Raw genomic sequence first — 21,381 nt, forward strand, 5'->3', positions numbered from 1 at the left:
GACCTTCGTAGCATCGAGTCCGTAAAAGATGGATAAGGATGATATTGTGGAAACAAGACGAAAGGGTCGTAGTGCGGATTTTTCAAAGTCGCAAAAATCTGTGTAGCGACAGGCAAAATGTGGAAGAATAAAATATTTTAAATATTATATAAATTTAATTAAAACAGTTATTTTATATTCTAATTTGTTCTGACGATTCGATATTTCGACTTTATATACTTGATGAAATTGTATGGAACAGATTTTGAAAATTGGATATCGTGATCCTCCTGTCTTCTGACTTTTTCACATCTTTTCCCATCGGAATCTTCGCAGTCGCTGGAAAAAATTGTTATAAATTTCATCTCTAGACCTCGTTCGATAAACATGTTTAAAAATTCGATGTCAGTTCGTGCAGAAAGTACACTCACGTTTTACAAAACACTTTTACATACTTTTACACATACCTACGCTTGTAGGGTGGAAAAATTGTTTGATCCGATGAAACGGCTCAGTGAAACTGCAAATGTTGCGATTTGTAAACGTTAAGTGTTCTTATAATAAATTTATTCCACAGTCTAGTTGTTTGAGGATTTCTACAATTTCAATTCGTCAATAATAAAGTACAAGATTTCTTTTCTTCGTCTCTTGAAGTAAATCAAAACCTTTGTCATTTTCGATTTGAGACCCAACCGGAGCCCTTATTGTCGACTCTTGGAAAAGCAGAAGCTATTTGTATAACCCTCAACTTTGCGAAGAAGGAAAGCTTTTATTATATTAATTACTTGTATTTCAAGTTTCTGCATTAAAGAGGGAGTTGTTCAAATACCGAATTAAACGTGTAATATGGACGTAACTCACCTCAGACGATTACTGACGTATAATTTAATCATGTGACCCGCGATGCGTCTCGTCGTTTATTAAAATTATTCTCCAGTTCTCAATTGCGATCTAAGAATTTTATTTTCACTTATAATACATATCCTTGAAACCATAATATGTACGTCGTACAGAGTGCACGTCGTTATAGGTATGAATCGTAAAACGGATAAACTATACTGACTTTATATCGTCGCCCAATGCGAAGTTTTTCTATTTTCTATTTTCTCTTTCTCATCGTCAGACATTTATTGCTACGAGTTTTCGAGGAGAAAGAAATTTTTTGCGCGTTTCATGATTTTTTTGTTTTCAGTTTTTTGTTCATTGTTTTTTTAACTTCTCATTATCGCGTCGATTATCCTGTAGTTAAAATATTCTGTACTTGAATTTGACAGATTCTGATACAGAATATTGAAAAACTATAAAATAATTTAACTTTTATGGATAAAACAAAAGAAAGAAAAAACCATTATACATATATTCACAAAACAATATAAGGCGGTTAATAATTTCGTTCCAATCGATCTAATTTATCAAATTATTTCACATGCGTGAAGAAAGATGAATTTTCACTTTGATTTGAAGAAACGATTGTACGTAATTAATTATCTCCTCTCCCTCAAATCACGCGATCTACGATTAATTCAATCACCTGTTAAAATCAAAATCGCCAGAGTTTAAAGTCTTACAAGTATTTTAGTGCTTTTGATTGACTGAAAAGACTGTTGCAGAAGCTTAAATTAACGGCTCGTCAGAATTTCCCGATTAGCAATATCGTCGGCAGCCCGTTAAACTGCCAGACTCACGTTTTACGCGCCGCGACGTTTCATCAACGGAGCAAGTCATTATCCTATGAATTACCAGTAAATACGAGGAATGAAAATTGTGACTATATTAAACGGGAATTTCGCCTTACAGATGTCGGAGCGCCGGCGTTTTGTAATTTTACGAATAGGCCAACCCCGGGTTTTACGGTAGGACGACACGTACGGAGAAATTGGACTCAATATCTCTCTCGCCTGGCTGTAGATTTTATTCTCTCAACTCCGGCCAATTTTCCTCAATTTTCTCGTGTCATCAGTCAACCGAAAAACTTTCGAAACTTTCGGTCGAGGACCGGCTGTGAGTGACGGAATAGATAATCAAAAAAATGCCTATACATATAATCGTATAAAACAATTTGTAAAGCTGTGAAGGAAAATATTCCCAAATTTTGTTTTATCACGAGTCTTAATATAATTGTCATAATTATACGATTTCCAAAGTCTAAATGACTTTCTTCTTTTCGTACCTACTCGAAGCTTCAAGTTTAGAATATACGCGATATATCGTTTTCTTCTTCCGTTTTGTCAATAACAATTTTCATAGATTTATATATAATACACATATATTCGTATGTAGATATTCTCGAAATCAGTGTTCATATTTTATTGAAAAATACTTTGACCCAATCTATATGGAGAACAATATTTCCTTTGAAGTTAGATATTCATATGGGTATGTATATAATGTATACAAAAATACACGGGTATAATACATATGTATAGGCGATTCGAAGCCGATGCATGTGTGTAGAATGTACGTCTAGAGTGTAACAGCGCTTTTCCCGAGGTTCTAAGCTGAGAAAAAACGTGAGAAATTATATAATCCGTCGTCTTTGTTGACGAAATAAAATGTGCACGGCTATCGGTCAAATAATGACGAGAGGCTAAGTAATTCATCATCGCACTTCTGAGTTTGACGATGAAGTTCTCATGAATAATGCAGCGGGGGAGGGGGTGAAAGGAGTTATTGCAAGCATCGAAGTAGAATGCGATATGCATGAGATGCTTTGCGATATGAGCCTCAGTTCGGTTATGCCCTGCGTATTTTGATAGTACAATGAAATATCTGATTTCCCAGTGAAATCGTATATTTTGAAACGATTTCAAATCGTTTTTTGAATTTCATTATCCGTAGATAGAAAAAACGAGGAAACAAATGAATTTGTTAGTAAAAATTTAGTAGCAATTATAAGAATAGATTAAATTCAATAATGGAGGAAGTTGAATACTTATTGTTATAGAAATATCATTTGAACTGAAACTATTTCACTGAACGTAAGTTTTTAGGAAATAAAAGGACTTGGTTCATCCGAGTAAGGATTTATAATTTTAAGTTTCAAGTTTATAGTACTTATTATTTATTTATAGCATTTATCAGAGGTGACAAGATTTCCTCCTAAACGATAAATAGATTCTTTTTTTTTCGAATCTCTGTCGAGTAAATAATTGATCGAAGCGTAGTCCATTTTTCTCTGCTTACTGTTTGAGCTTAGCGATCGTTTTTTAATATGGAAATCGACCGGAACAAACGGTAAAATTTGTAGATATAAGAACCCCACGGAATATTATTTAAAACTTTACGAAACTTTAGTTGGTATAACTGTCGAATAACGAAAAAGGTGGGCAAATATTAGTGTAATTTTCTTTCTCGAGTAAGATATAATTTAACAAGAAAAAAGCGAAATTTGATAAAACAAAAAGCTCGTCGAGTGTCGTAATTTTTTTTTTTTTTTTTTTTTTTTTTTTTTTTTTTTTTTTTTTTTACGTACCCATTTCGAGCAGTCAAATAACTGGAAATTTATACATATAGAAAAAATCTTTTTCAACTGAAAAATAAGCCGTGATTTTTCTCCGGCTGGCTTCCGTGTTTAAAAAAAGCTTTCGGAGTGGCGAGCGGATATTTGACAATAGAACCTTGCTTGACTTGTCTTAGGCGGAAATTGAAACGAATCATCGATCGTCCAACTTTCCGGGTGACTTGTACATACAATTTTTCGAGTCAAGATTTTCTGTTTTTTACACCTGACTTTTTGAGATAAATATAAGGATTATGCTTGTTGTTAGATCTTCTTGGATTTTCTTTTTCCAACGAAATTCGGAGCGTTTTATTTCCTGCGTAGAAATCTCGGCAGCAAAAATTTTCCGTCGGGAAAACTCCCCAGTGACGTTGAAAATTGAACAAGCAGACTTCGTACTTCGGTTATTTCGGCAGCCGTCCTTTTTTAATATCATTCCTTTGTCCCGATTTTGCGTTTAAAATGTCAAGGTAAAATATTCGGACAACGCCAGCCTTTTTTCTGCTTCACTTTCTTCATATACTTCTCTAATAATATCCCGATGTAACAGTAAATTATACGGAAATGGACGCCGTCTTAACTGCCGCAGTTTTGACGATAGTATTCTGCGTGGATAAGATACTTTGCTTAACCTGCTTAGCCTTTGTGTGTTACAAAGACAAGAAGAGGAACGGAGGATGAATCTTTTCAATCGTCAGCGCAGCAGAGAAGAAAACAGGCAAATAAAGTGACGTAAAAAACAAAACCGCTGGTGCAACTTCCTTTTCTCCTTTTATCACTGCATCGACCAATAAATCTCGTTTTTTTTTTCATTCATAGAACATTTTGTTACTCGCGAGTCCCAAATAAAGTTCCTCTAAATCATCAACTATCGTGTGCATAATTCATGAGTAACAATAAATATTCAAAAATATTTTCAAACAATACTTTCAGCTTTTATATCAGCGGTGAATTTAATTCTTGGCGTAATATCCGCAATCGCTTTTGTTACAATGTAAAAAATCTCGGAATATTCGCAAACGGATTAATCTTTAGTGCCTTAAATTTTCAAGTATTTGCAAAAACTTTATTTATGCAACAAAATGATTTATGCAATAAATTAGGCGAATAAATTAATTGTAGAGATAGTTTTTTTTCACATTGTTTCCATTTTCTTCTTCTCGGGAAAATTCTTTTCATTTTTCGTCGAGGACGTCTCTTTTCATTTTTTTACTTTAATCAAATTAATCTATCGATCGGTTAAATACGTACAACAAAACTGACGGAACTAATGGAAGGGTTTTCAACTTTTTTACCTACTTATAGTTCGCTTGACAATCCTTGGATTCAAATCATTGCAAAATTTTTTACGATTATTGTTAAAATTATTTAAAAATTTCGTGTACCTAACGCAAGTAAATCTTTAGAAAAACTGTAATCTGAAGTATCCAGAATCTACGAATTTCATCATTTGTCGCTTGAAACTCGGATTACATGAGGACTGCGACGGATAAAATAACCAGCGAAACGTTAATTGGAAAACAACGTTTTTAAGATCGCTGTAATTACCTGCAGGCAGTTTAGTCTGGTCTTTGATAAATGTGAACGAAGTATTTCTATTGTTTTTTTTTTGTTTATTCTATTTTTTTTTTAACCCAGAGGTAATTCGAAACAATGATATCGCATAAGCAAGACTGCAGAGTTTGAAATGGAGCACGTACGTATTATAAATTAGGGTCACAAGGTTGATTATAATTTCTATTATTCAACGACTTATACACAGCGAAATAATAAGAGGGCTTTGAATTCTAGATTTATATACAAATAATCGAGTTGATTGAAAAATTAATTAATGTCTCAAGGCTTAGGTGTTGCAGGCGGGACTGTTTTGTAAACAATTCCTGTGGACTCGGAGCTTTTTTATCATATATATTTAAACCTGCTCGTTATTATTACTACTGTAAGTCAATAGAAACGTCCTTCGCTTCTCTTATTCCAATCGCAATCACAATATCGAAATCGGACAGCTCTCACAATTACATTACAGCACGACAGCACGGCGACTCGTAAAATTATATTGAATACGTTTGTTTATACCGCGAGTCTACGAGTGTATAAATAAATTAAACTCCGAAACTTCTGAACGATATGAAATATCCAGTCGAATCGTATTCTGATCGATAGAATAATTTTCTTTTTCCAAGTCATGCTCTTACAGTTTTTCTTTTTTAAAAATTTTTATCTTTTATTTTATTCTGGTTTCTGCACGTGAAATATACGAAGGTCAAAAATAAAACTGTTAAATAACATGAGGAATGCCTAGTGTATGTCATGTATTTACAACACGTACGATTTTTTTTATTCTGTATTTCCCGCACATTTTAATCGCTTGATGAAATAATAATCTACTTTACCGACACTGAGCTTAAAAATAAGGACCGTTAAGGTTCTTTCTGTCTCTGTATTTTGTTTCCTTAGTGGAGATCCACTGTCGGCTTGCAAAGTCTTGCTATTCGTCGGTATTACAAATACTCTTGCCTTGTCTGTTGTTGGTAAGAACGATTACAACTTACCATCAAAAACGCGACTTCGATGACGTCTTTTTATCGAGCACCACCGAATCTTGCTTTTCCGAATTCAAATCTGTAGGAATATTTTTACAACAGCGAAAATTAAGTCGTATATTAATTTAGTGAAGATCGTGAAATATCTGTAATATACTGCGATAGTAATACTGTCAAATCTAATTTAGAACTCTACAGTGTTTACTGATTGTCAGATTACGATCATTTCTGTCACCGATATCTACATTTAATGATTATTTAAGGCTTTTATTCATCGAGGTGGTGACACGCTGCTGCAGAGAATGAAGAGTTATTTTTACGAGCCCGTTTTAGTACCCATATGGCATAATTCGGAAAGGTCTACGACTCATTTTATTATTCATAAATTAAATTTGACTCGATTCATCTTCTCCTACAAATTTATACCATAAAACAAAAAAAAAAAAAAAATAATAAGTAATGAAAACGTGACAAATTTCGAACTTTCATTATTATATTATAGATATACATGAAAAATTGGAGAGAATATAATCTTTAACAAGGTGTCAATGGAATTCTCGACTATCTCGTGACATTTGAAACATTTCATTTGTTTTTCTTTTTTCGCGATTCCTACGTGATCTGAGTAAGACGGCAACCTGGTGGCCCAGCTGAGGCTAAGGATGAGATGTTTGTCGGGCGAACGAAGAGGAGGATCATAAATATAAATCCTAACGGAACCGTTGAATTTCATCCGCGCGTTGGTCACACCGAAGGCGGTATTTTAATATGATCTCACGCACCGGTTTTTAAATGATGTAAAATATCCAAACGACATCTGCCAAATTCGCCAACCGAACGACGTAAGAATCGCATCTAAACAAATTATATCGGTATCCATTGGTACTCTATAAATATAAGGTATACGGCCGATTTTAATCTGCGTATTATGCATGGATAAAGTCGTGAATACACACGACGTTTAATTTGACCTGGATGTGATATTTCGTGGCTTTACTGTAACCTGTGAAGACGATTTTTTCGTAAATGTAATATGCAAGTATACCAAGGAAAAAATTTATTTTATAAAATTCGGAACGAAGGAAGAAACCGACTGACCATCAATTCAAGTCATTTTAAATGTATGAAATGGTTCGAATCGAAATACCTCTGATTCAAGTGTTACCGAAATATTTTTTCGACTGTTTGTACATGAAATGTGTCTAGCAGTGAAAGAAAATATTTTTTTGCTTTTGTTTTATTATAAATAATCACAGTCTCTCACCTCGCTCAGCAAAGTCTCTGTCATTCGTTGATATTCCGATTTTTGTGCTTTTGCAAAATGGAATAATTAGAAAATTCTATTTCTCAATCATGACAATATTTATTTGTAAACCAGTATATTTGTTTAAAGGCGGTTTCTTTTCTCTTCTTTTCACGATTCAGGCAACATCCAGGAAGATAGAGGAAGTTTCTTGATTACACATATTTCACTGTGGACCACAACTCGTGCTTTACAATAAAAAGTAATAACCCTGATGATGCGTTCTGAGTTTCAAAGGCGTAGTTATTTATTCATTATAGCACATTTGCCTGTATTACAATGGCATACCAGTCATTATTTTCAATCTTTCAAACGATTGTCTTACAGTGTGGAAAACTCTTCGACCCAAGGACGGGTGATTTGAAGTCGTTAAGGCAAAAAATATTCCCTATTACGCATAGAAACGATTAGCATATTTTTTTCATTTATTTATTTATTCATTTATTTTTATTTCTATTTTTTTCTTCACCCTGTATAATTAACTCTTATGCTCTTACTCTAAACGTACAATAATTTCCTGCAAATGTATATTGATATATGGTGGCCTGAAAACAGTGACCTAATAAACTATAACAAGATGTAGATTTGAATGATCTAATCCTCATATCTTGTAACTCGCAACGTACGCGCAGCAGCAACAACGCGTATCGAATAACGATGAATGATTTTTTCTTTCTTTTTTTTTCTTCTTTATTTCAAACGTCATTACCATGCCTTGGTTTAAAAAATTCGAGGCACACTTCGCGCGCTGACGTCAGACGGGAAAGAATGCAATCTATCCATCGGATAATCGAATTCGTTCAAGCTTTGAAATGTATTTATCGAATGGAAGGGATTCTGTCACGTAGTTAAGCCACTCTTACATCGGACTGCTAAGAATTATTATACGCATTTTTACGGACCTTTGTAATCTTTCAAACTCCACGAAGGTGTTCCGTCTTTGCCGATTTCTCGAAACTCTTGAAATGTTTGTCTATAATTGTAAATTTGTTGATTAATTTTTTTTCCTACACTTCCTTTTACCCTAAATTTCTTTCAACTCAATGCTCGGTGAATTTTTTTATTTTTTCACTCTAGATCACCTGTTTATTCGCATAATTTTAAGAACATATTAAAAATCGGTGATTTGGAATCGATGGAAAAAAACGTCTTTGGATCCGTTGTCATCACACATCGACATACATGTGTGTGAATAGGAATGTAGAAAAATCATGATGATTTATTTTTTTCATTTAATAATCAAATAATGAAGTTGCAGTTTTCATCGATCACTTCAGACGTGTTTTGATCGCTTCGTATAATTATCTTATCGCTTTCTCTAGGCCAAGGTGAATGTTCCCGAGCCTGTAATAATCGCCTCATTCATTTACAAAGGCTAATTCACGTATAACTCGAGTCAAGTGAAATCGAAGTCAAGATATGTTACGTTCGCTAATTATATATACACGGTAGTTATAAAACAAAAAATTCAATAACACAAAAAGGAAAAAAGGCTCGTTTTATTGCCTTATTATTTTCGTCCACTGTTCGGTAGCCTGACGTTCATATTATGCGAAAAAGGTTGTAATATATAATCACCACATCACCGAGGTGTCACTCTTCACGCCTCAAGTGAATTCTTATTATTATATATTGTATTTCACTCTCGATGCTTCAGCGATGAATTACTAATTATTCGATCAAGTTTGAAACGAAATAAGAAGAAGAAGAAGAAGAAAAACATTCAAATCAACTTTCAATCAAACAATGCGTGTTCGAATTATTCTGACGAAAAGATAAAAGAAAACCAACGATCAAGCGGCGTAAGATGATTAGAAAAAGTGATTACCGAAGTGATGAAAAATTTGAATTGAAACATTAAATAATCGAATAACTTCCATATCACAATTAGAAAAAAATCCCTGCAGGTCGACTAAAATTTTTGGGTTGATTTAATCATTTTCTAATGCATAACTAATTGAAAAAAGAGACTAAAAATTATAAATAAAATGTTGATGAGACAATTTAGATGTTAAAATCATAAAAATGTGTGTCATATATATTGACTAACAGAAATGTAACAAAAAACACAAATATAAAGTGAACCTGCTGTGATGTCATGTTTAGTTAAATTTTACTAACAGTGATACGTAAATAAAAGTTGCACATTTCGAATCGCGATATAGCTGTATAAAGACGAAGCGGAATTCCCGGAGGCCAAATATAAAGGCAATGAAACGTTTGAAATTATCTCCAAGTACCGTTTCGCGCATACTATAAGGTGCAGGAATAACGTATCTCGAGATGTTGCGAAGAGATAAAAATCCGGGAATCGTAAATCCTCGATTCATTTCCAACGAATACACGCGGAATAGAAGCTAGCAGCCGGCGACATTGGCTTCAATTTATGCGTAATGTCCATAGATCGTCATCCAGCTTTTATACCATCCGCATAAAATCAGACGCAACGAAACCCCGCGGTGCAAATTCCTGGCAAGGATGCGATGCAGGCGGTTCAACAGGTTTCGCTCATCGTCACTCGCGAGCTCGAGAGGCTCTCGGGTAATTTTATAACAAAATTCGGACCAACAAGGATATTCATGTCACATTCTTCGGTGGGCGTTGGTTATGTGCCAAAACAGTTAACCAACTGCGCCGATTTCCGAACTGCTTTTAGGTCGGTCTGTGGGATCATTCGATTATTCCGCCTGTCATCGGCGGGGATAAATCACCTATTTTATTTAAGAATTTTGAGAATGACGGAAAACAATCGATTCATATTTACTTTTTCCCGATTAATCGATGAATCTTTGAACCTACGTTAAAATTTAAAATGCACTAATTTATTTCTGGTTGACTGAAAATTTTGAACAACAGCTTTGAAACTCGTCGTTTATAAAATTGAAAATTCCTCCATCGCTTAAATTGCAGTACCTAAAATACCTTAACGTGTTTTACAATCACGAGAGTTTGTAAATATTAACGTGCGCCCGGGATGCTTGAACCATCTCAGAATTCCGATGCGTTGAACTCTCTTATCCGGGACAAGAAACCAGGTCAATTATATATTATTCTCGTTATAATATCTCTGCAGAGATGTTATTTCCTGAGTGACTCATTGTCAACGGTCATGGCGATCAGCTACGTCGAGGTACCGTAACATCCCATGGATCATTATGTGCGTGTGGATAAATAACGAAAGAAAATAATGTTGCGGACACATTTGGTTCAATTTTGTTTTACTTTTTTCTAAATATTCTTTTTGAATGGCATAATTTATACGAGTCAAGAAATCGTATCGCAATTGAATCAAGCGGTGATTACAAAATTTCGAAAACTTTTCATCTGCTCAAGGTCGCATCATGGCGAATTCATTAAGTATGCTTGTTCTGAATATTGAATGTATTTTTTAAAAAGTGGGTACCACCAAAAAACAAGGCTTGTAAAGTGTATTTCATAACGATTCTGAAATTGATTGACAATGAAATCTGTTGGAACACCGAAAGGTGTCAACAGATAATTAATTTCGTAACTTATCTAAGATTTTCGCAAAAATTGAAAGAACCGAACGATTTTTTTTTTTAGGACAAACGACTAAATCAATGAGTAAAAAGTATATTAATTTAAATAATATCTGTACCCTTCTCTGGCGGCCCTTCGTGATAATGAAATGATTGTTGTGGATTTTACTGAAACTTTGATAGAATTTTCGTTAAATCTTCTCCAGTATTAGACATGCAGAAAGAAAAAATATAACATGTGTAACGTGTATACACGTGATGTGAGCAAATATATTTATTTTCCACAATCGCCTATGCATACACGATCATCATAAATTAGCATAATATATCCTACCTAATAACATCGTCGATTGTCGGTATTATTATTCTCATTATTATCATCATTGTCGTTGTTGTTTATTCAAACAAACCAGATAACATGTATTTATCCAGCTCAGAGTTTACCAAAGCTGAAAAAAATGGCGAAGAATCTTTCTTTTACCTCAATATCGGTATCGTCACTTTTCAATGCGTCATCTGGTGGAAAAAAAATGTAACTAATTCAACCAGACTGACATTTGATCGTATTTTTTCCGCGTGTGGATGGTATAACAGGTATATTATTGATTAAGTTTTCATTAATTAACGTGACACGAGTAATTTGCAACCCCAATAATAACGATTATTACTTCGATTAAAATTAAGAACTTAGATTATGTGCGAATAAAATGGCGCCGAGAACCAGGCTTTGACGTCACGACGACATTTTCCAATAGTTTTATTTCTTTTTGCGTGTGTTTTTTCTTTTTTCGTCGTGGATACGGGGTCAAACAAGCGGGAGCCGTTAGTCGTCCGCGTTATCTTGCGGCTGGGTTTTTCCTGTAGGTTTAAAGAGCCGCCCTACCGAGTCGCTGGATCGCTGGATCGGCGGTCCATTACATATCGTCTCGATCTGGAACTGGAGGGCAAACGAGCTGCTTTGCAACGGTCGACACAAATTCTCGAGGGCGGTTGGAGAGCAGCAGAGACCGAGTCGCGAATTCGACACTTGCGATGTTGTGGAAATTTTCTTCCCCTTCTTTCCGATCACCTTCACCTTGTCCTGCTGCAGGTCGATCGGTGGGCGGCGGCCAGGAGGCGTTATGATAATGCCCGAATTCATTGACACACATCGCGGATCGACGCTCCTCTTCGGGCCTCCTATTGATTCACCGTTCCGGGTTCGATTTGCCGGTGGAACTCGGTCAACTCGTTGCAAAAAATAAAAAGGAAAAGAAACGAAAGAAACGAATTGAGAAATGGACGATGGAGAGATAAAAAAAATATACTCGCGTATATCTGTATTTCAATATGTAAACATTCATTTGCCAAAAGATCTTATCTTGATTTATCCTTTACCAAAATCTTATTTTTCATTTGCGATCGGAAACGATTGATAGATCGTCTGCATAAAAATCGCTGTTTAGATTTATATTGGATAATGGAGGAAATATTTTATATTCATTTTATATATTCTCTGCATAACTCATTTACTTTATCTAGATAGAATAAATTCATTCTAAAACTATAATTCCTATAGTCACCAATTTTCAAAATTTATAAGTTTTAGAATTTTTTGTTACTTCTTCTTATTTTTAAACCTCTGGTTTGTTCTATTATTATTATTATTATTATATAATTTAAACTTCTCGCGACGATTTATTTGCCAAAAATGATTAAGTGCTGCAACGATTTTGCTCTTATTCCGTTATTTTACTCCGAAAACCATCAGGGAACGAATTTAACTTCATTAATTCTTCGGTTCAAGATCGTGAAAATATTTATTTAAAAAATTCGCAGAACGGTTAGCACGCTTCTAAATTGATAAACGAATTTAAATGGTGTCACATGTCAATGAGGGAGAAGAATTGATGCAAGTGAGTAAAAAATCAAGTACGCACAGTTCTATTTGCACGGTTCTTACTTAACATATACATACTTTAGCAATTTTCATTACGAAATCTGATTACACACTCAAATACCTAGAACTGCAACGTTCATCTCACGGGGTGAATAAACTCGCGAGTCTGTATTACAAATTTGTCTTTAATTCCCAGAGCTCTTGCAGTGGAATGAAATAAAAGACGATGGCGATCACGATAGAGAATAATGGCAAAAAAAAGGATCTTTCCTTTTTTTCGGTAAGTTTAATAATATGTAGAAGCTGCGTTCCAATTAATTGCGAGTGGCGTTTAGCTATATGATAAACGTACAAGCGGTATAATTATACGATTCGCAGGAATCGAGTTGCAGAATTTTGAAAATAATCCACGTCACGGCATCGCTTATACGTTTTGCAGTTAAATTTATTACCGTGAAATGAATTTATATTACAGCCAAGTCATCCGGCGTATCGATCACCAATTAAAATAATATCAATAAATCGTTAATCTTTGCGATCTAGTCTCAGTTCCGTCATTTGTACCGTTTTCTCTAGTTTACGTTTAATATAGATGTAAAGAAAATTAACGATACAGGCATACGTCGTTTCATAGGTTAATAGACAAAATATATACTTCGAGATATCATCTGATTCGACGTTAATAACTCGATAAGATCGTATTTCATGCCCATAATTCGACGTGTCGCCTCGTTTAACAATAACAAATTATGCCGTGTAGTAGCTGATTGGGTTAATCAAAGCGATGTAATTCAAACGAGAGTGTGACAGACTCGGCGTGAAGCGTAAAAAATCTGACAGAACACCGCAGACTAGTTCTTACCTCCAACATATCTCACTCATACTTATACATATATATTCATTATACACTCAGGCTTTATAGTTCGAATAACGTTTCCGAGAAGAATAAGGATTTTGCAAAGAAAGAAAAAAAGAAAAAAAAAGAACAGCGAGGAACACGTCCTCTCATGCAGATTCGATAAATCGAGTACAATAATTGGCCAGACTTGCATAAACTTTGGCGATATGTGTAAAAAAAAAAAAAAAAAAAAAAAAATTCGCTATCTTTCAGCTATTAAAAGTCCTATTAAATTTAAACACAATGAATAAAATATTACATCCTGCGTTTTTTGCGTTTATTTTCTAAAAAATAAAAAAAAAAGGACAATTCTTCTTCCACGGTCATTGCCACTTCGATTATTCATACGTACGTTGTTTGTCATAAAGATTCGACCGAGCTGTTTAGATTCCGTATGACTTGTAAATAATTGTATATTAACTCCTCGCGTTCGCAGTGCAATCTGAAATTGCAATCGGAACTGATAAATTCTTATACAATATTATTATACTCACATACACACACACATCAAGCTATTAGTCTCAATTTGAATATAAACTATTTGCGCCGGGTTTGATTAGATGTTGCCAACCAAAAGGCATCATAACTGGCAGTTTGTTCACGACGAGATGAAATCTAAAAGTTCGCGGTCTGCGAGATCTCCGGATAAGAATCCTACGGAAGCAAGCGAAGCGAATATACGTCCTGTATGTGTACGTATAATAAATATGGGTATCTTGCAGACGACAGGAAGCGGAAATCTTGAAGAATAAAAAAAAAAGAAAAATAAATGGTAAAGAACAACGATGCGAGAATCACCGAAATAGCAAATTACATACCCATAAAAATGAAAACATCTTAGATTTTTCCTCGCTCTCTGAAAGAAAATTTCATTAAATACATACATTTTTTACAGCGAGGCGTGAAATACCTACATAGAAGCGGTGAAGATAGAGGAAAAAAATAAGAAATAAGAACGATGATTTATGAAAACACTTTAGTCCGTAAGGCTTATCCAGTGACCTCAAGCTTTTAAAGTTGACGAGGGGATGTTTGTCCTCCAGGTATGTTAAACCTAATGGATACCTCGTGCGGTGAATCTTGCATCCGAAGATTGATGGCAGTAAACGATGTGGCAAGTCTTTTTGCCCGAAATATTTTCACTGTCAATTGTGATTGTTGGTGAAAATTCCGAATCTTTCTGAATCAAATTCCCCGGAAATATCGAATATGAATTTTTTCACCAATTCCAAATTCTAAATCCGAATATACGATTCAGTTAGTGTAAATTTTGAGTAAATTTTACAAGTCGAAATCACTCCCATCTGCAGTACGTGCTGCTAAACAACTCTCGCAAAGAAATGTACCTGTAGTCGAAAACTTTGCCGGCTAAATTTTTTTAGTCAGTGTCGCCAATGTTGTTCCCTCGCGTTAACTGTGCTCGGCATTGTGATGATATAAGCTGGGTCAAATAACGTAGTGTAAAAGAATTCAATATTCCAATCATACCTCCTTCTCTTGTACTCCTTGAAAAATTCATTCGACATTCTTTGACTTTTTCGCGGTCATGCACACCGTCAAATTACACGCGATTATTCTATGTATGTATATATATCCGTATATATTATATATACATGCATAAATATGTGGATGTAAGTATTGTATATATATATATATTGACCACACGGAAGAAGCGTCTATTTTGCCAATCACATATGACAATTGATGAAAAGATATTCCGTACGCGCACTAAAATCCATTAACTATATTGCCGTTTTCACGAACGTTTCTTCTATTTGTATTATTATTCGTAGAGTTTTTCAAGCAAACCCGACCCCCCTGAAAAATTTTGCATCCTGATTTGTAGTCTACCCTCGAAATTCATGAGCACTATTCCTCTTTATCTTATCCATTAAACGACGAACTGTAACCGTTTTTTCGATCAAACAAATTATTGTTTTTTTTTTTTCTTTATGCTCAAAGTATCGTCGAATTTCGCGAGGCATTTCTTCGGGTACGAATTCGAGGATAAACTTATCCATTTATCTCGGTATACAAATTTGTGTAAAAGAGACGGAATGAATTTGACGAAATAAGGCGGCTAACGGTGATTTCGAATAATTTTTTTTCGATTTACACTCCAGAAACTTGAGGCATTTTCATTTTCTCCAAGATTTTGAATTTATTAATCATTGTGCAAATATGCGGCAAAGCACAGATACGAGTCTTGCAAATAATAGAACGTTACTATATCGTGTTAGTTTTCTTCTTGAATAAATGAGAGAGTGACTAAACAAAAATATAGTCTACCGGTGAATGGACGAGTGGCATAGAAAATTCCGAAACACATTTGCCGAGACGTATAGAATTAGGGTGTGCCGGTAGAGCTTGAGTCTTTTGCCTGGATGCAAATTGGCGGGTTTTAACCGTTAACGAATTTTAAGTACAGCCAGAATCGCCTTCGGTCAGGACCGAGTGCTGCATTGCAGGTCGGTTTCTAGAAATGATAAATGGAAGAAAAAAAAACAATAAGAAATAAATAATATAACTTGCAGCGAATTTATTTTACTCGGCTTTTCCTTATTTCGTTTGAACTCTTTTTTTTCTCTATCTCTCAATCGACGAACAATTAGTTTGATCATAATCGAAAAGATTGAGTTGTTGCAATAATGTTGAGAAATCTATTATTTAAATACAGCTACACGATAGAAAGGAAAGTGTATTGTAATAGTTTTTTCTTCTTCTTAACATTTTGAATCGATGTGAAATGAAAAATTTAATATAATAATTTAAACCCTTGTTTACAATTATAATTTTAGTATTCCTTGTCTATCTATTGTTCAGAAAAATGATCCCAACTGACGAATTAACATGTAAATCAGATAATCACACCATTTATCTATCTATCATTATTAGTATTTGTTGTATTTTGGCAAACTATTGCGCTGAAACAATTTTGAAGATCCTTAATAAAGTTCGATATATTTTCACAGTGTAATTAATCGATGAGAATTGATCTTTTTCTTTGGTCTTTGGTCAGCTTTAAACATAGCCATGAAATAAAGTGAGAATTAACACATTATTTCAGGCTTAAATCCGGTTTTCCGACCGCAAATTTATCGCATTGAATCAAATACTGACCGGGGAATCCCCGTTGAAACGAAGGTGAAAAAAGAAGTGACGTGAAAAGTGTCGCTTTGGAATGACCGCCTTCTTGTGTATTCGACATCGGACTGAATACCTTTACGGATCTGTGCCAAGAAGAAAAAAGAGAAACATCTGAGTCAAAGTTTGTACAAGCAGTTCGCACAGCGTCAACTGCAGCTAACATAAAGGTGAAAAAACACAATGTAAACCGGCGACTTGTTCAATGCACTTCCCTTGTCTGACTGAGAGGCGCCCGTTACTTTCAGGGTAGTGTTTGCGTAACTGTGATTGTGTCGTATGCCAAGCCTGGAATTTCGAAGCTGGACCAATTTCGTAGCCTGAGATTTTCCCTCGGATTGAGTTCAGGGAGTTAACCGTTTAAGGAGGAACTTCGGTGAAATCTCGGTGATATCGAGTTTTTTGTTTTTCAAATGACTAAAAAAGATGTGATGAAAAATTCCTCCCACGAATTATGGGAGTTTTTTTAAACGTCTGTAGTAATTTTGTAATTTTTTTACCCTCACCATTGATCGAACTGTACCCTAAAGATATTTTGCGTCTTTGAGTGACTGCAAACGCAGAAACCGACCGCAAAATTGATGCAGTATTCATATCGAGTACGACGAAACATAAGAAACGTTGCTCACTTAAATTCTGGCCATCGTTACGAGGCTTCGAATAGCTGATGAACCTGCGCCATCGAAGGCGACTGCAAAAACCATAAATCCCGATTAAGGCACTGTACATGGATCGATTTGAATCATCATGCAGGGAGGCATTGCCAGCTTTTGCCGTCGAGATGAAACTTGAATAGTCGGAAATACGAGAGGAGATTTCTTTTATTTTGCTTCGTTGAATCACCCTCTGTTTTTTGTCGGCATTCATCATCCGTTTTGTTATCTAGATTATGAAAATCGGGATATTCTTACCTTTGACAAGTTAATTAACTAATTGCTTTGGAAACTATTTTATACATTTCATCTCGCTTGGATGAATTTTTATACCTGCATGGATAGCCTTATCTTGCGAAAATCTCCATTATTCACTCCATAATTTAAATCCTTTTACCAAGGAAGTGCATATTTCCGTTTCTATACCGCGCCATTGGCGCCGTTGATTATACCGTTTTCAGGTCCAGATTGCCCGTTACTTTGGCCGAATAAGGGCACCGTTGGTTAACAGGATCAAAAGATAGGATCGCTTATCCTCCCGTGTCTGGCATTAATTTCCCTTCGTCTTTTTGACGCCCCTTTTTTCACGGTTGTTGAAAATTTTTGCCGAGTTTCAAATTATCTGATCCCTGCATTTAGTAAACCATTATAAAATTAAAGTTTCGATGGTTTCTAAAATCTTATCAATTTAGATCGAAACGGTTATCAGAAATATTTTTTATCCAGAGTTGTTATCCGATTTTCCCTAAAATTTTTCGATTTTCCTCAGTGACAAAATGTGAACAAGATGGTTACCGTTTTTAAACTAAACCAATTTCCAGAACTCTTGTGATTAGGAATCACGTGAAATCTTCGTGATCAATTGATATTAGTTCCTGCGTGGGACACATCTGCGAAATTAACCGAATGACTCATAATATTATTCGAGAAAATTACGCGTCATTGAGAAATAATATTCTGTTCTCTTTGCGGAAGCAATTTTTCACATGAGAGGCTTACAAAATTTTTTACATGTACATCTATACATTACGTATAATTCATGACAAATACAGCTGTGCAATGAGAAGAAAATGGTGGGCAAAACGGCACAATAATCATAATAAAATATTTTAAAACCGAGTAAATAATAATTCGAAACTTCCAAAAGAGTTTTTAGAAATTGAGGGAATACTAATTTTGAAATAATTGCATGGTACGTGTGAGAATTTCCATTGTCTGAGTAAACGATATTTCTTCGCTGTTAAAACAGTACATTATGTCACAAGGGAATAAGATGCAAGTGCGGGAAATATCGCTTCATATTTTTCGCAAATAAGTTAAGCGGGAATAAAATGTGAATTTGGTCCCGCTTTTCAGGTCGGGAATGAATTACGTTATACCTACTTTAAACTTTATACGTAATATTCTTTTTTAAATAAACAATTTTCACACTGAACGTGAAGTTAATTAATGAAAGAAGACTTTTTGACATATTCTCAGCTACATGCTGACCAGGTACCCAAAAACGAAGGCAGATTTCTATCCGAAATTTCGATGAGTTATTTCCAATCTTTACCAACTCTTCGACAAAACAAACGTTTGAAACACGGAAGGATTGTTTTGGCCAGGAGAGAATTTCTAGTGAATGATTGCTTTCCACTCTGAGGGCGTAAATGATAGCTAAGAATTATATTACCGTTATAAAAATAGTTCTTTTTTAAATAGTCAAAAAAAGACTCCTATAAACATTATCGAGCATTATTTTAAAATTTCAAAAATTTCCTTCTCACTGACATCTGAAAATCATTTTTATTTTCTTTGGTTACAATTGCAAAAAAAAACAAAGATTCAGCGTATTTGAGTCCTTCAAAACTAAATATTTCCTTTATTTGTATCACGTCTCTTCTTTCGTAACAACTAAGCTTGAATAATTATTTAGCAGTAGCTGGTACGAGTTAAGCTGGATCTTTGTGGCAACATTTGTTATTTCAGGTGTGTCACGTGCGGAAAAATTTACTGACGTATTTTATCGTCAAGTTTCCTCGATTATTAATTCAGCTGTACAATTATAGGTATAAACCTCGCTATAGTTAACTACATTACCTCACACATTGTTCGAAATTTGAGACAATAACAATTCCCCCTCTAGTTACTTCTGCTAAATACATATATGGTCGAGGTGTTCGCTGATTCCGAGCCACAAACACACCTGTAGACGTAGTTATACAGAAATGGAAAGATTGGCATAATTTAAGAGATATCGCAGAAAATCTTAATTCGCTACAAGTACGAGCAATTGAATAAACTATTCGAAAATTATACGCCCTCTAAGGTGATGTCCGTCTCGATTTAGCGGACGCATTTATACGTCTGTTCTGAATTGCAAATAGAATTTTTGGCGTCTCTGGCTTTTCGATAGAACTCTTTCAGAGATCTGACGCAACGAATCCAAATTCTGAAATTAAAAAAAAATTATGCAAATTTGATTGTCTCATTTCCTGTATTCCATGGTACTAAAAACAGGAGAAAAAATGTATTCTATAAAAAAAAGATTCATCAGATCTAAGATATTTTTTTCAATCCCGTATGCTTACAATTTTTAGACCATTAAATTCTTGCAGTAAAAAATTGACGCTACATTCAAAACAGATGTATGGAATTTTGCGTATATACATATTGGAAATAAAATTTTCCCCTCGAGGCTAATGCTTACCGAGATATTTTCTTGTTAACAAAACCTTGCAAAAAATTTTCATTGCGAATATCTCAATTTGTATCGTGGCAGCGCGTTTATGCATTTGCACAAAAATCCAACTCCTCGAGAGTCATTAGCGTGCAAAATTGAAAAAACATCCAAGATCTTAACGATCCACCTCATTACTGACGAATAACCCTGTAAATAAAATATCTGTCATTTAAAAATGTCGCGATCGAGTTAATGGAGGAGATTGGCACGGAAAACTCACGTTAACCTATAATATGCTAAATATTTATGCATTGTAGAAAACCCGTGAGGTGTGGCATGTTTCGTAAGAACGGAGTGCGCAGCTTGTCTGTGGATTATTTATACCTAGCGAGTATACGCAACTCGAGTATGTACAGGAAAGGAAAAGAAAGGTGTATCTTAAGGCGAGGTTCAAGTTCGAGGTCCGCGCTTCGCGTAGAGGCTGCCACCGATTTTATTACCGTCCCATTACGCGTTTTCGTTCGAGACTCGCCGAAAAACTAAACGCCCCATAAAAGTGCCTCGGATATTATACCTTACGGATAAAAAAAAATGAATAAAAAAAAATTGCCAGCAAAATGTATGCGGTAGCAATTTTTTTTCCACCCTGTCATTAAATCCCACGTTGCTGAAATTCGCCTTTAGAAACAAAAAAAAAACACACACACACATTTAATGACCCTCTGTGATTAAAATAATTCAACCCCTGGCTGCTTCACATGAGATTTAAATTAATTCTTACTAATTATTTAAAAATATATATATAAGTTGTAGATACGACTTGCGTTACGTGATACTTAACAAGAATGCAGTGATCATCGTTATGTCATGTAATAAAATGTAAGACTCTGGTGAATTTTATGGTGTAAAACATACGTTGATTGCACTTTTTTTTCTCTTCGTCTCCCTCGTCGTTTTCTACTCATTAAATCTATGATTTTTTCCCTTTTCTCTGTTTTTTTTTTTTTTTTGGATTTAATGACCGTGCTTGGAGAATCATTGAACTTCGCATATATGCCTCACGGCAGAAAAGACAAGGAAGCATTTTTCGGCCCGTTTATTTCCCCACCTGGCGCGAAAAGGAGAAACGATTCAAACTCAAGGGACAAACGAAGCGTGTAACGCGTATGTATAATGAGAACGACTATACCTACTGCACCTAATTGGATTATATATTTCTGTAATCGCACGCAACACGCATCGCGATCCTGTTTACCAGACGTCTCCACGTATGTAAATATCTTTATATTTTATAATATAGATATGTATATTGGATGTA

The sequence above is a fragment of the Diprion similis genome, chromosome 3, assembly GCF_021155765.1.
Source record: "Diprion similis isolate iyDipSimi1 chromosome 3, iyDipSimi1.1, whole genome shotgun sequence".
NCBI lineage: Eukaryota > Metazoa > Arthropoda > Insecta > Hymenoptera > Diprionidae > Diprion > Diprion similis.